A 13,145-nucleotide genomic window follows, 5' to 3' on the forward strand; every position below is an offset into this window, starting at 1 on the left:
CATTCCTTTTATTGACTGAAAAGTATTCTATTGCATGTATATACTGTATTTTGCTTATCCCTTCATCTGTCAATGGACACTTGGTTGTTTTCACCTTTGGGTTATTTTACATAATGCATATATGAGCATTAGCATATAAGCATCTGTTAGGGACCCTGTTTTCAATGTTTTCAGTATATAGCTAGAAATATGTTTGCTGATCATATGGTAATTCTATGTTTAAACTTTTAAGAAATTGCCAGCTATTTTTCCACAGAGGCTGAACAATTTTATCCTTCCAGTCACATTATTTTTAACCATTTCTTTTCTTTTATAAACTCACAAGTGCATACAAAAATTGTCAGCTTAGACAGTAATTAGAAAGCAAACACCCATATAACTGAAAATATTGCCAAAATCTCAAATTCACCCCACTAGAAAATGTTTTCCCATTCCCAGAAATTACCGCTCAATTGACATGATAGAAATTGGTTACATTAAAAATTTCTTTACCACCTTTGTTTTCACCTGTACATTGTTGATTAGTTTTGCCTATTATAGAACTTTATATAAGCAGTGTCATATAACTATTTATATCGTGCATTTTTGCTCAACTTAATGTCTGTGGTATTCACTCATAGTGTAGATACATGTATAATTCATTCACACTAACTTTTGCATAGTCCTCCATTGAAGGAATATACCGGTACTTTTATCCCTTCAAATCTTGAAGACCAATTGGCTGTATCCAGATTTTGGTGTTTTTGAACACTGATACTATATTTGAATTCCTTTTATTTTAAAAAATTGTATTCTAGTAACATATATGCAACCTAAAATTTCTCCTCATAACCACAATCAAATATATAATCCAGTCCTGTTAATTATGTTCACAATGTTGTGCTAAAATCATCACCATCCATTATCAAAGATTTCCACCATTCCAAATAGAAACTACATTTTCAGTATTGACTCCATATTCCCTACCTCCACCCTGGTAATCTACATCCTAGTTTCTGATTATATGAATTTGCTTAATCTAATTATTTCATATCAGTGAGATCATACAATACTTGTCCTTTTGTGTCTGGCTTATTTCACTTAACATGTGCCTTCCACATCCATCCATGTTGTTGCTTGTATCAGAACCTCTTTCCTTTTTGTGGTTGAATAATATTCCATTGTGTGTATATACCACATATTGTTTATTCATTCATCAGTTAATGTACACTTGAGTTGCTTCCATCTTTTGGCAATTTTGAGTAATGCCGCTATGAACATCAATGGCAGATATCTGTTTGAATCCCTGCTTTCAATTGTTTGTGGTATATACCTAGAATTGGGATTGCTGGGTCATACAGTAATTCTATACTTAACCTTCTGATGAATTGCCAAAATGTCTTCCACAGTGGCTGCACCATTTTACATTACCATCAGTAACGAATGAGAGTTCCTATTTCTCCACATCCTTTCCAACATTTGTAATTTTCAGTTTTTTAAATAGTAGCCATTCTGATGTTCATGAAATAGTATCTCATTGTGGTTTTGATTTGCATTTTTATAATAATTAATGATATTTAGCATCTTCTCATGTGCTTTTTGGCAATTTGTGCATCTTCTTTGGAGAAATGTCTAGCCAAGCCCATTTTTTAATTGGTGTGGTGGTTTGGAGCTGTATGTACCCCAGTAAAACATGTTTTTAAAGTTAATCCATTCCTTTTGGTGTGAATCTGTTGTAATTAAGACATTGTGATGTGATTATTTCAGTTAAGGTGTGGCCCAACCCAATCAGGATAGATTTAGTCTTATTACTGGCTTCCTTTTTAAAGAGAATGAAATTCAAACAGAGAAAAAGCCACAGAAAGAACAGCCAGAAGCTGAACATCAATGGAACCAGGAAGAGAAGAGAGAGACAAGGAGACCTGCCATGTGACAAGCTAAGTCCCAAGGGTTGCCAGCAGCCATCCCCAGAACACCACAGAATTTTGGGGGAAAGTATTGCCTCAATGATGCCTTGATTTGGACTTCTATACAAGCCCCAAAACAGCTACTACTTCACATTGTTTAAGCCAGCCCTTTGCATGGTATTTGCTTGTGCAGCCTAGGAAACTGGAACGATCATGTTATTTGCCTTTTGAGTTGAAAGATTTCTTTAAACACACTGGATATTAAACCATTATTGGTTGTGTGGTTTCCAAATATTTTCTCCCATTGTGTAAAGTTGTTATTTTACTTCCTTGATAATGTTCTTTGAGGCAAAAAAGGTTTTAATTTTGAGGAAGTCTCATTAATCCATTTTTTCTTTTGTTGTTTGTGCTTTAGGTGTAAAGTTCAAAAAACCATTGCCTAACACTAAGTCCTAAAGATGCCACCCTACATTTTCTACTAGGAGATTTAGAGTTCTGGCTCTTTCTTATATTGAGATCTTTGATTCATTTTTGAGTAGTGGTCCACCTTCATTCTTTTGCATATGGAGATAGTTTTCACAGCACCATTTGTTGAAGAGTCAATGATTTCCCAATTGAGTGATCTTTTCCCACTTGTCAAAATCACTTATCCATGAATATGAGGGCTGATCTCTGAACTTTCTATTCAGTTCTGCTGTTCTGTGTGTCTTGCTTTGTGCTAGCACCATACTGTTTTGATTACTTTAAAATTGGGAAGTGTGAGTCCTTCAACTTCATTTTTCTATTTAAAGATGGCTTTAGCTATTCAGGGTCCCTTAGTCTTCCATTTCAATTTGTTGATTGGCTTTTCCATTTTTGCAAAGTATGCTGTTGGAATTTTGATTGGGATTGCATTGAATCTGTAAATTGCTTTGGGTAGAATTAACATCATAACAATATTTAGTCTTCCATCCATGAATGGAGAATATCTTTCCCTTTATTCAGGACTTCTTTAATTCCTTTTAGCAAGTTTTGTAGTTTTCTGTGTACAAGCCCTTTACATCCTTGGTTAGATTTATTCCTGCACATATGATTCTTTTAGATGCTATTGTAAATGGAATTTATTTCTTGATTTTTTTCTTACAATAATTGTTCATTAATAGTGTTTAGAAACTACTGATTTTGGGGTGCTGCTCCTGTACCCTGCCACTTTACTAAATTAATTTATTAGCATTAGGATCCTTGTGGTATTTCAGGATTTTCTGTATATAAGATCATGCCATCTGCAAATAGAGTTTTACTTCCTCCTTTCCAATTTGGATGCCTTTTATTTCTTTTTCATGCTTAATTGCTCTGGCAAGAACTTTCAGTAAAATGTTAAATAACAGTGATGACTGTGGGCATCCTTGTCTTGTTCCTGATATTAGAGGGAAAGTTTTCAGTCTTTCAACATTAAGCAGGATGTTAACGTGGGTGTTCCACATATGCCCTTCATCATGTTGAGGAAGTGTACTTTTATTCCTAGGTTTCTAAGTGTTTTTTATTAAGACTAAGTGCTGAATTTTATCAAATGCCTTTTTGGCACAGTCAAGATGATAATGTGTGTTTTCTCTTCATTCTGCAAATATGGTGTATTACATTGATTTTCTTACATTAAACCACCACTGCATAACTGTGATAAATTGCACTTGATCATGATGTATAATTCTTATAATGCTTTGATGGATTTGGTTTGCTAGTATTTTGTTGAGGATTTTTGCATTATATTCATAAGAGATATTGGTCTGCAATTTTCTTTTCTTGTGGTATCTCTATCTAGCCTTTGGAAGAGAGTGATGCTGGCCTTGTGGAAAGAGTTAGGGAGTGTTCCCTCCTCTCCAATTTTTTGAGAGTTTGAACAGGATTGGTGTTAATTTTTCTTGGAAAGTTTGGTAAAATTCCCCTATGAATTCATCTTGCCCTGGACTTTTATCTTGGGGAGAGTTTTTATGACTGATTCAATCTTTTTACTACTTATTGATTAGTTGAGATCTTTCATTTCTTCTTGTGTTGATCTAGGTAGTTTGCGTGATGTGATCAAGGTAGTTTTTCCATTTCATCCAACTAATCTAACTTATTTGTGTACAGTTTTTCATAGTGTCCTCTTTAATCCCTTTAATTTCCATGGGGTCAGTAATAATGCCCCTTTCCTTTGCTGGTTTTAGTTATTTATGCCCTCTCTTTTTTTTTTTTTTTTTCATCAGTACAGGTAAACATTTGTCAGCTTTATTGATATTTTCAAAGAACCAGCCTTTGGTTTTGTTGATAACATCTGTTGCTTTTTGATTCTCTATTTCATTTATCTCCATTCCATGTTTTGTTATTTCCTTCCTCTTGTTCCTTTTGGGTTTAATTTCTCTTCTTTTTCTAGTTCTTCCAGTTTTGAGGCTAGCTCTCTGTTTTGAAATCTTTCTTCTTTTTTAGTGTCAGCATTTAGAGCTATAAATTTCCCTCTCAAGACTACATCTGCTGCATCCCATAGATTGCGGTATGCTATATTTTCATTTTCATTTGCCTCAAGATATTTCCCAATTTCCCTTGTTATTTCCTCTTTCACCTATTGGTTGTTGAAGGATATACTTTTTAATTTCCACATATTCATGAATTTTCCATTTCTTCCTCTCTTATTGATTCCTAACGTCATATCATTGTGGTCAGCAAAGATACATCCTATGATTTCAGTATTTTTTAATTTATTTAGACTCCTTTTGTGACTTAAGATATGGTCTACCCTTGAGAGTCATCCATGTGCACTTAAGAATAATGTGCATTCTGTTGAGTGAAGTGCTCTATATATGCCCATTAAGTCTGGTTGGTTTAGAGTAACATTCAAGTCTCCTATTTCCTTATTGATCTGTGAAAATATTCTATCTAATATTGAATGTGGTGTGTTAAAGTCTCCTTCTATTAATGTAGAAACATCATTTCACCCTTCATATCTATTACTATTTGCTTCATATACTTTTGTGCCTTACTGTTAGATGTGTACATACTTATTATTGTTGTGTCTTCTTGCTGAATTGACTCCTTTATCTATATATAATAATCATCTTTCTCTCTTGTAACAGGTTTTGACTTAAAGTCTATTTTAACATATTAGTATAGCTACCCCAGCTATATTTTGCTTTATACTTGCACGGTATATTTTTTCCAACCTTTCACATCCAACTTACTTATATCTTTGAATTTAAGGGGAGTATCTCATAAATGTCATATAGTTGGGACATGCTTTTTTTTTAAAAAAAAAAAATCTATTCTGCCAATCTCTGCCTTTTGACCAGAGACTTTAATCCATTTACATTTAAAGTAACTACTGATAATGCAGGACTTTCTTCTGCTATTTTGCTGGTCTTTGTATACCTTATACCTATTTTGTCCCTTATACCTAATTCTTCCTTTAATGCCCACTTTCAAATTTATTTGATTTTTTTGTGTTATACCATATTAAGTCCATTCTCATTTCTTTCTGGATTTAGTTTCCATATTTTGTTTTGTGGTTACCATGGGGTTAAAATTTAACATCCTAAATATTTAACAGTCATATTTTATTTGATACCAATTTGACTTCCATATCATACACATACACTGTTCCTATACCCCTAAATCCTCCCACATTTTTGATCTTGTTACAAATTATATCATTGTACACTGTTTTTAAAAAACAGATATATCCTTACTTTTTTTGCATTTGCATTTTAACACCTGTAGTGGGTAAAAAGTGGAGTTACATACCACGGAATACAATACAATTCTACTGTCATTTATAATTACCCATATGGTTATCTTTACCTAAGGTCTTATTTCTTTATAACACTTTGAACTACTGTGTAGTGCCCTTCCTTTCAGTCTGTAACTCCCTTTAGTATTGCTTGTAGGACACTTCTACTGGTAATGAACATCCTCAGCTTTTATATGTCTGGGAATATTTTAATTCTGCCCTCATTTTTAAAAGAAAATATTTCCAGGATAAAATTCTTGTTTGGCAGTTATTTTCTCTCAGCACCTTAATTATTTAAAACCTCCATGGTTTCTGATGAGAAATTTAATATAATTAGGACTCTCTTCTATGTAATCAGTTGTTTTTCTCTTGCAGATTTCAGAACTCCCTCCTTATCTTTTGCATTCAGCAGTTTGATTAGTAGGAGATGTGACATAGTTCTCTTCAAGTTTATCCTGTTTAAAGTTCTCTAGGATTCTTTGATGGGCATATTCTTGTCTTTTGCTGCATTTTGGAAGTTTCTTTTGTCATTGTTTCTTTGAATACTCCTTCTGCTCATTTATGTATTTTCCTTCTGGGACTCCCATAATGCATATATTGATATGCTTAATGCTTTCCCACTGGTTTTTTATGCTATGTTCCTTTTTTTATAATGTTTTTTACTTTCTTCTTCTCAGCCTGACTCATTTCAATTTTTTCTGTCTTCAAATTCTCTGATTCTTTCTTCCATCAGCTCCAATCTGCTGTTGAAACCCTCCTGGGAATTTTCTATTTCAATTATTGAAGTCTTCAACTCCAGTAGTTCTATTTGGTTCCTTTATAAACTTTCTTACTACTTATTTATATTCTTATATTGTTCATTCATTATTTTTCTGATATCCTTCAGTTCTTTCTCAGCATTTTCCTTCATCTCTTTGAGCATATCATATTATTTTTTAAAAAAGTATTTGTCTGGTTTGTCCTCAATTTGGTCTTCTTCACTGTTATTTTCTGGATTTGTTCCCTTTCTCTATGAGTCCTTACATCAGTTTGAATGTCCCCTTTACTTCCCAGGAGATGAACGTTCTTTAATTCCTAGGTATTGTGTTGTACAACTTAAAGCAAGTATCTCCTTACCCCAGGCTTCCTGCCTCATTTTTTAAACACTGCTTTAGTTGTCCCAAGCTGCTTTTGCCTGGAGTGAAAATTCTGAGAGGAAGGCTAAGACAGAGAGAAGTTTCCCAACTAAGACTTTTTCAGTGGGGTCAAGTCCATGCTCTACAAAACCAGCACTTGCCAGAGTAGCTTCCTGGGCAGAGGATAAGGAAAGGGCCAGAAATTGTGTCAGGACCTTCTTCCATGGCTCCTCAAAGCTGTGCTTTCTTGACTTGGCACCTGCCTAGCAAATGCAGTCATTCAACTGTGCTCTGTGGTTCTAAGGAAACATTCTTTAAGTCTCCTCTGCCACTTTTTTGGGGGAGATGGGGCATTGGAGCAATGATTGCTCTAATAACTGGGCCCCCATGATCCAAAGTAGCTAATTGAAAGCAAGGGGCAGTTATGAGATTGTGCACTGCCCCTCAATCTTAGGGAACCAGGTTCCTATGTCCCTTTCTGGTACCAGCAAGCTAGGCCAGGAGTTGGACCCACTGCTGCCTGTTGAAAAAGTGGGGGATGGTCAATGGAAACCACTGAGCAGAGAAAGTAATTTACTGCTATTTACCACAATTTCCCAGCCTGTTCCTCCAGATTTCCCCTGGTTTATAGAGTTTTCCACTATACCGTGAAATTTTAAAATGGTTGATTCACAGTTCCTGCCTGTTTAATAGTTGTTCCAGTCAAGGGAGCTGATTCCAAGATCTTTCTACTCAACCATATTTCCACAATTCCTCCCTATGTATGTATTCTTGCATGTATCATTGTGCAAACATGCCCAGGTTTCTCTAGGGAATTTAATGGCAGAATTGTTGGGCATAGTGTATGTAGATATTCAACTTTGCCACAAAATGCCAAAATGACTCCTAAATAGTTACACCATTATGTAGCATCAATATCAGTGTAAGATAGTCTGTATTACCTCACATTATTTTGGTACATGTTTTTGTCAACCTTTTAAATTTTGGTAAATCTTGTATTTAGTTATGTAATTTTATCATGTTTTAGTTTTAATTTAGTTTTCCCTTTGATCACCTTTCTTTTACTTATTGACTTCTTTTGTGAAGGACTTGTTCAATTATCTTGCCAAACTTTCCTATAACATTGCATGTTTATACTGAGTTTGGGAAGGTGTTTATATATGCTGGACCCAAGTCCTTTGTCATTTATATATGTTATTAATGTCTTCTCTTACCAGTTAGCTTCTCTTTAACTTCCTTTGTATTGTCTTTCATTAACTGGATCTTCTTATTTTTTTGTCATCAGATTTCTCAATTCTGATCTTGGTTTCTGGTAAATTCCTTGTCTTGTTTAAGAAGAAAAAAGCATATTGATAAATTCCATTATTACTTTGCAGTATCTTTATATTCCTTTTCTCAAATTTATGCATGTAATTGACTTGGCACTTTACTGTGTCATATTGAAAGAGATGTGCAATTAAATTTATATGCATATCTAATTGTCCAAGAACTGATTATATAACACACCTGTCTCTCCCCATGATCTGCAGTGCCAACCTGGTCATAAATTGTGTTCCTCTCAGGGCTCTTTCTTCCTTCCATTGACCTATTTGTCTATTTGTGTCCTGATAGCACACACTTTGAATTGTAATTACAGGATATCTCCATATTGTGGTAGAACAGGTTCTCCCACTTGTTTCCTCCTTTTCCAAAGTGTTTTGAACTTTTTCATCCCTTTGAATTTCCATATAAATTTTAGAACTAGTTTGTCAAATGCCACTGAAGTTTGCTTTTATTTTGATTTTGTTGTCACAATGCATCTATAACTCATTTCTCAAAAAACCCTTCTCCCATTCTCTTAATCATTGTTGGTTAATAACTTAATATTCCATAACAGTCACATTTTGAGGTGACTAATCTGCCTTAATTATCTGCAGTTCTAAATTATTTTCCCATATATATATATATATATATATATGAAGATGATATTGATATAAAATATCCATGTTCCTACCACCCAACTTAGGATATAGAATATCACCAATAGCTTTAAAACCTCTATATGCAATGACATCTCCTTTCCTCAGAATTGAAGTATAAATTTTCCATTAAAATAAGCAAAAGCTACAATATTTCCTACTTTAATTCAAATCATTAATGAGATTATCTCATATATGATGAAAACAAATAACTATCCAGGACTCTCATATCCTGACTGTATTAATGGTTTTCTCAACACCATCACATGCCCCCTCTGACCTCCAGCCTTGAAAAGCTATTTTTGTCCATTATACTCCTTGGAATACTTCTTATCCACCATTCCTCATATTACTGGCTAATTTTTGCTTCTCTCTCAAAACTCATATCAAACACCCTCTTTTCAGATAACTCTTTTGCTCTTTCAAAGTATAGATTAAATGCTCTTTTCTCTTGTGAGGTAACATAATATGTGAACTTCCTTGGTGACAAAAACTTTTATCTCTGTTCTGCTAACGTGTGATCTACTTGAAAACAAGTTCAGCATCACATTCCAATTAATGACATGTATTGGAAGAAGATAAGTAGTCAAGAAATGGCTATGGAATGAGATTTTGTTTAAGAATCACTGAATACATTTTATTTACTTAATATTTGATTAATTCACTATGTGTGTTTTGTTGTTGAGGAATTAAAATGAGTAGGAGATATGACCTCAGCCTTTATGAGCTCTACTAAAGTAGTGCCATATTTCCACAAACTGTTGTGTTATATTATTAAGTTTTATATAAGTTCATGTAAAAGTATTTCAATTGTGAAGTAAATTTTGGTTGAAATAATGGCCACATGGATGGATGAATTAAAATAATTCTCTTATTTAACAATATTTATTGGGTAATTGATTTGCATCATACATTCAGCTAAATGCTAGAAATATGATTGTCCAAATATTCTTATTTACTACCATCACAAAGTTCAGAACCTATAGTAGGAGCTAGGCATTAGAAACAATTGATACATGATTTTTCATTTGTTTATACATGGTAGGAAGTAAAACAAATGACAAGAAAAAAGATGGACTTGTTTCAGATTGGCAGTTTGGGCAAGGTCTCTGGGAAGTGAAGTATGGAGACAGGACACTGTGAGAAGAATGTTCCAGTGTGAGAGGAGAGTAGGCTAAAATGTCATACTATAGTGGTGAAATGGAAATGTCAGGAATGTAAATAAAATACTAAGCAAGACTGGAGCACTGGGACAGAACATAAGATGATGGCTAGGTGAGGCAGGGCAAAAAAATCACCTCCATGAAAAATACTAGATAAAAGCCAGAAAGTGACCCAGAACACCAGTTCCAGTGATGCACCAGCTGGACAAGGTCTGCTAAATCCACAGGGACCACGCATTTGATGAAACTGGGAGTCTGCATTCTGAAATGAGTGAATGAGCCAGCTGAAAGTCCAGTGGTTGTGCTAACATGGGTTGGCATTTGGAGATTGACTAATTTTTTTAAAAAAAACCTGGGAGCAGCTACAGTTATGGCAGTGAGAACCATGCAGTGAAGCATGGCAGGAGTGGGCTGTGCCAATGCCTTTGTGTCTGACATGGAGGATAGCCCATCCCACACCTGCTGCTGATTTTCTTGGGGCCAAGGCGGGCAGAGGGGAGCCAAGAGGAGAAACAAACTGCCCCTTGCAGCCATCTCCCTGCTGGGCTGGGGATGCTCCTATCTGGGACAGGAACCATAGCCCAGAGACATGCCAAGGGTCCCAGTGTGATGGGGAGTGTTTTCCACAGCACTGCCCACATGCCACATTATTGGCCATGGACAGTGGCCTCTAGTGCACCCACAGGTGATTGTCCCAGAGCTGGGAAGGTGGAGCAGTGCAATAAGGGGGAAATTAACTTTCCCCATTCAACCATCTTTACAGCAGGCTGGGAATGCCCCGCAAGGCCTGGTGGCCCAGAGCCTCCCTGGAGTGTTGGCACACACTTGTGTTGTAGCACAGCCTTCTCTCGGCAGAGGTCCTGGAAGAGCATGGCTGAGAAGGGGAACATGCTCAGAAATCCCAGGGACCCGACACCAATACCAAGGACTTGTGGGTCAGTGGCAGAGACAATCTGTGATAAGACTGAAATGAAGGTTTAGACTCTTGCAACAGCCTTAAATCTCTGGGAACACCTGGGAGGTCTGGTTATTAAAGCAGCCCTTCCTCCCTAACCACCAGACACACACCCCACATTCACGGCAGACAGAACCAGCAACACACCCAAGCTTAGTGCACCAATTGAACCCCACAAGAATTGGATGCCACACACCATAAAGACAAATTTGGGGAGAACTGACTTGAGGAGGATAGCATCATGGATGTCATCTGCTGGTGAGTTAGAGAAAGTGTTCAACACAAAGCTGTACATCTGACAGATTAGAGATTTGTCCTTGAATAATCCTACATATCCTAAAAGAACTCTATCAAGTAAAGGAAATGCCAAGATGCTAAAAACAACAGAAAATTTTAAAGCACAGGATAAAACTAGATGATATGGATAACCCAAGCCCAAACACCCAATCCAAAGATCAGAGGAGACAGTACTTGGTGCAATGAATCAAAGAACTAAAGACTAACAATGAGAGCATGGCACAGGATATAAAGGACATAAAGAAGACCCTACAAGAGCATAAAGAAGAAATTGCGAGAGTGAAAAAAAAATAGATGATCTTACAGAAATAAAAGAAACTGTAGGCTAAATTAAAAAGACTCTGGATACTCATAATACAAGATTAGAGGAAGTTGAACAATGACTCAGTGCCCTCGAGGACCCTTTCAGAATTTTAAATATGCCATACCACTTACTTCTCACCTCCATAGTGGCTGCTGTGTAGTCACTGCTTAGTCTTTTATTGTTTTCCTTTTATGTTGTGAATTGCCTTTCTCTTGCTGCTTTCAGAACTTTCTTCTCTTCAGCATTGGATAATCTGATCAGAATATTTCTCAGAGTGGGTTCATTTTGATTTATTCTATTTGGAGTTCATTGGGCATCAATTTATTTGTGTATTTATGTAGTTTAGAAGGTTGGGAAGTTTTCCCCAACAATGTCTTTGAGTACTCTTACTATGCCTTTACCCTTCTATTCCCCTTCTGGAACACCAATGATTCTTATATTTGTGTGTTTCATGTTGTCCATTTCCCTGAGATCCATTTCAAATTTTTCAATTTTTTTCACCATTCATTCTTGTATGTTTTCTCTTTCCAACACACTGTCTTCAAGTTTGCCTATTTGTTCCTCTGTTTCTTCAAATCTGGTGTTATGTGATTCAAGAATCTTTTTAATTTGATCAAGTTTCTTTTATATCCATAGGATACTCCATTTCTTTACTTACTCTCACAAATTCTTCTTTATTTTCTTCTAGGGTCTTCTTGATGTCTTTTATATCCTGAGCCATGAGATTCATGTTTGTGATTACCTCTTTGATTAGTTCTCCAAGTTCTGTGTCTCCTGTTTGTTTTTTTTTTTTTTTTTTCAATTTGGGTATTTGGGTTATCTGTACTTTCTGGTTTCTTCACATGTTGTATAATTTTCCGTTTTGTTTTGTTTTGTTTTGTTTTTTTGCCTCTTGGCATTTGCTTATTTTGATAGGGTTCTTTTAGGATTTGCAGGTTTATTTAAACAATTATTTATAACTTGACAGAGCTACAGCTTGTTGGTGTGTACTTTCCCTGACCTAACAACAGATGCCACTCCCATCACCTCTTATCCTCAAGCCAGTTCTCTTCAGCTTCCTCTATGCAGAAAGTGGGGGCCCAAATCATGGGGCGTTCCAATCAGTGCCCCAATTTTCTGTGTGCAGTACTGACCATCAGCCCTGTGTTTCGGGTGTGTGTCCTGTGAAGTTTGGCAGGGAAGACAGCTCTAAGACCCACCACTCCCAGTAATTCCTAGGGGTGTGGATGGAATACCCCATGACTACAGAATGCATAACCCTTCAGCTCATATTCCCCACAGTCCCTCTCTTATGTGGTCCCACAGGTCCAGGCTCCTGGCAGTCCCATGCAGCACACCTGCCTCTAGGCTGTGCACACTGTGGAATTCCATTGAGGAGGAGTGTATGTCATCAAAAGCCAGCCACATTCAGAATTCCCTTAAGGGAGCTCTCAGCTATCATGCTGCAAAGGGTTATCTCCCAGCCTGCTTCAAAGATGGCTGCACTGGGTGTGGAAACTACCCACTTCTGTGATTGTCTGCCTACTGTAACTGCCCATCCCTGGCTCAGGGGCTCTTAGCTGCAGGTGTGTGAAGGGCTATAACCCACACCAGATACTAAGGCAGGTGCCAGTGTGTGGAAGGGACTCCCCACCACTCTCAACTGTGGCTCCTGCTACCGGCTTACTGGCATTCTTCCAGGTCTTATGCTAAACCACCTCTGAACACAGTCTTTCCATTTCTCTCCACTGT

The sequence above is a fragment of the Choloepus didactylus genome, assembly GCF_015220235.1.
Source record: "Choloepus didactylus isolate mChoDid1 chromosome 11 unlocalized genomic scaffold, mChoDid1.pri SUPER_11_unloc2, whole genome shotgun sequence".
Taxonomy (NCBI): Eukaryota; Metazoa; Chordata; class Mammalia; order Pilosa; family Megalonychidae; genus Choloepus; species Choloepus didactylus.